This window comes from Conger conger, chromosome 7, assembly GCF_963514075.1.
Source record: "Conger conger chromosome 7, fConCon1.1, whole genome shotgun sequence".
In the NCBI taxonomy this organism is placed as follows: Eukaryota; Metazoa; Chordata; class Actinopteri; order Anguilliformes; family Congridae; genus Conger; species Conger conger.
The window spans coordinates 63,124,794-63,128,640 of NC_083766.1; positions in this window are offsets into that span (position 1 = coordinate 63,124,794).

The following is a 3,847-nucleotide window of genomic DNA, read 5'->3' on the forward strand; positions in this document are numbered from 1 at the left end:
CGCCACCACCCAACGGACCCCCCCCCCCCCCGCTCCGCTCCCGATGGGCGAGGATCGCTCCACGGTAGGCCAGGCTGCTACCCCAGCCCGCACCGGACATCGATGATGACACACCCCGGCAAGTCCGGCTCCTCGCTCGCTTCCCGTCTTATATCCAAATTGACTCTAAACTTAACGGCAGCTCACGCACTCTCTCTCTCTCTCTCTTCCTCACTCACTCTCTCTCAGACACACATACTCGCTCATAAACTCATGTAAGCAATGCCAATATCTCGCTCTCTAAGGCCAATCAGAATAAACGCAGGCACACACAGCGGAGAACTGCTCCCTGACATAACGGGCATTGAGACGTATGGTGGCTGAAATGCTTGCACACCGTTGCTGCAGTGGTTCCCGAGCTGGCGGCGTTGATATTACGAACACTAACTGCAATTGTCGTAAGCAACCGGCAAGCAAGCAAGTCAGTTCTGCCTGCGGAACCAGCGCTGTCGCTCCGTGAGCCGGTGTGCCAACTACGGTTACCGATGTACAGGCGAGTATTTACCGACGCTAACAGAAAATATCAATGTTTCGATATGCTCTTCATGATCAACGCGCACCGAGGACTGCCTTATGGGTTCAATAGGCTACGCCACTTTCCACTTGCTTTCTACCCTCCGTTTATCAAACGTTATGTTCAGTTTTTCCCATAAAAAAACACAGATGATGCCAAACTCCTATTTCAGTCAGGCAGACACAAACACGAACGGGAAGACCACGAGAGGCACCTGCGCCCCCCCCCCCCCCCCCCCCCCTCTCTCTCTCTCTCTCTCTCTCTCTCTCTCTCTCTCTCTCTCTGTCGCTCTCTGTCACACACACATACCGCTTTACGGAATTGGCGAGATTAGGAAGACAATTAAGGCATCGCCTTAATATTCAGTGTCCTCCGCATCAGACAAACACACACGCGATGTTTCCTTTCACTTTAAGGTTGTGGAAGGAGGCGAGAGAATCTCACTTATTCAGTTGCTTTCTTTTTTTAAAACCTAACTGACTTAACGGGCGAATCATGGCAGTGTTGGCGGTCTGTGCACGGCGCTTTGGGAAATGAAAAGAAAATTCAATTAAACAATGACCACTCCCTCTCTCTATCGTCTGTCCGCTCTCCACTCCCTCTCTCTATCGTCTGTCCGCTCTCCACTCCCTCTATGTATTTCTGTGTTTTCCTGTTCTGAGTGACTGGCACGGCACGGTGATATTCGCTAGCGGCATGGCACGCATAGGCTACACGGTCTAACGGTCATCTACAGTCGGGATGAAAGGAGAGCGATGACATTAAACTGCGTTTTGCAGCAATTGCAGGGAAAGTGTGTGTGTGTGTGTGTGTGTGTGTGTATGTGTGTGTGAGAGAGAGAGAGTGGTATGTGTGTGTGTGTGTGTGTGTGTGAGAGAGAGAGTGGAGAGTGTGTGTGCATACGTGTGTGTGTGAGTGAGAGTGTGTGTGTGCGTACATGTGTGCGTTTGTGTGTGTGTGTTTGTGAGTGTGTGTGTGTGAGAGTATGTGTGTGTGTGTGTGCGTGTGTGTGAGAGTGTGTGTGTGTGAGAGAGAGTGTAGTGTGTGTGTGAGAGAGAGAGAGTGTAGTGTGTGTGTGTTTGTGTGAGTGTGTGTGTGAGAGAGAGTGTAGTGTGTGTGTGAGAGTGTGTGTGAGTTTGTGTGAGAGTGTGTTTGTGTGTGTGTTTGTGAGAGAGTGTGTGTGTGTGTTTGTGTGTGTGTTTGTGAGAGAGTGTGTGTGTGTGTTTGTGAGAGGAGAGGGGGTGGGTTTGTGTGTGTGTGTGTGTGTATGTGAGATTGGGTATGTGTGTGTGTGTGTGTTTGTGAGATTGGGTATGTGTGTGCGTGTGTTTGTGTTTGTGAGATTGCGTACGTGTGTGTCTGTGTGTGTGTTTGTGAGAGAGTGTGTGAGTGCGTGTGTGTGTGTGTGTGTGTGTGTATGTGAGAGTGTGTGTGTGTGTGTGTGTGTTTGTGAGATTGGGTGTGTGTGTGTGTGTTTGTGAGATTGGGTATGTGCGTGCGTGTGTGTGTATGTGAGAGTGTGTGTGTGTGTGTTTGTGAGATTGGGTATGTGTGTGTGTGTGTGTGTTTGTGAGAGTGTGTGTGTGTGTGCGTGTGTGTGTGTGTGTTTGTGAGAGTGTGTGTGTGTTTGTGTTTGTGAGATTGGGTATGTGTGTGTATGTGTGTGTGTGTGTTTGTGAGATTGGGTATGTGTGTGCGTGTGTGTGTGTGTTTGTGAGAGTGTGTGTGTGTGTGTTTGTCAGATTGGGTATGTGTGTGCGTGTGTGTTTGTGAGAGTGTGTGTGTGTTTGTGTTTGTGAGATTGGGTATGTGTGTGCATGTGTGTGTTTGTGAGATTGGGTATGTGTGTGTGTGTGTGTGTGTTTGTGAGATTGGGTATGTGTGTGTGTGTGTATGTGAGAGAGCTGTAGAAGGGGTGGGGAGGGGAGGTGGGTGGAGGAGCTGTGGAAGGGGAAGAGAGATAGAGGGTGATGCGGAAGCAAAATATAACACATGATGAACACTTTTACTTCAGAATTTCTGGACTCACTTTTCACTTTTATTTTGTAATATATTTTATCTGAGCCTCAAGCAAGAAACCATTCATAATCTCTTCTGTCAATCCTGAAATCAAACCTGCTCCTCGAACGGGATGAGAAAGTTTTAATCTGTGTTTATCATAACCCTTCACCTTAAGCCTGTGAGAGACACACACACACACACACACACACACACACTGTTTCACACACACACACACACACACACACACACACACACACACACACACACACACACACACACACACACACTGTTTCACACACACGCACACACACACACTGTTTCACACACACACACACACACACACACACACACACGGAAACACGCACACACACACACACACACTGTTTCACACACACGCACACACACACACTGTTTCACACACACACACACACACACACACACACACACGCACACACACACACACACACACACACAGGAGAAGGTTTTAATCTGTGCTTGACATAACCCTTCACTTTAAATCCCCAAGATGAAAATCCCCCAATTCATCCTTTTACATTTAAGTACCCAATGTGCTGGTACCAGGAAAAGCTCCATAGCCAAACACGACAGCCTCCATTAACTGACTTTTAAAGCTCCATTGTCAAACATGGCAGCCTCCATTAACTGACTTTTAAAGCTCCATAGTCAAACATGGCAGCCTCCATTAACTTACTTATAAAGCTCCATAGTCAAACATGGCAGCCTCCATTAACTGACTTATTAAGCTGCATAGTCACACATGGCAGCCTCCATTAACTGACTTATAAAGCCCCATAGTCACACTCGGCAGCCTCCATTAACTGACTTATAAAGTTCCATACTAAAACATGGCAGCCTCCATTAACTGACTTATAAAGCTCCATAGTCAAACATGGAAGCCTCCATTAACTGACTTATAAAGCTCCATAATCAAACATGGCTGCCTCCATTAACTGACTTATAAAGCTCCATAGTCAAACATGGCAGCCTCGATTAACTGACTTATAAAGTTTCATACTAAAACATGGCAGCCTCCATTAACTGACTTATAAAGCTCCATAGTCAAACATGGCAGCCTCGATTAACTGACTTCTAAATCTCCATAGTCAAACATGGCAGCCTCCATTAACTGACTTATTAAGCTGCATAGTCAAACATGACAACCTCCATTAACTGACTTCTAAAGCCCCATAGTTAAACATGACAGCCTGCATTAACTGACTTATAAAGCTCCATAGTCAAACATGGCAGCCTCCATTAACTGACTTATAAAGT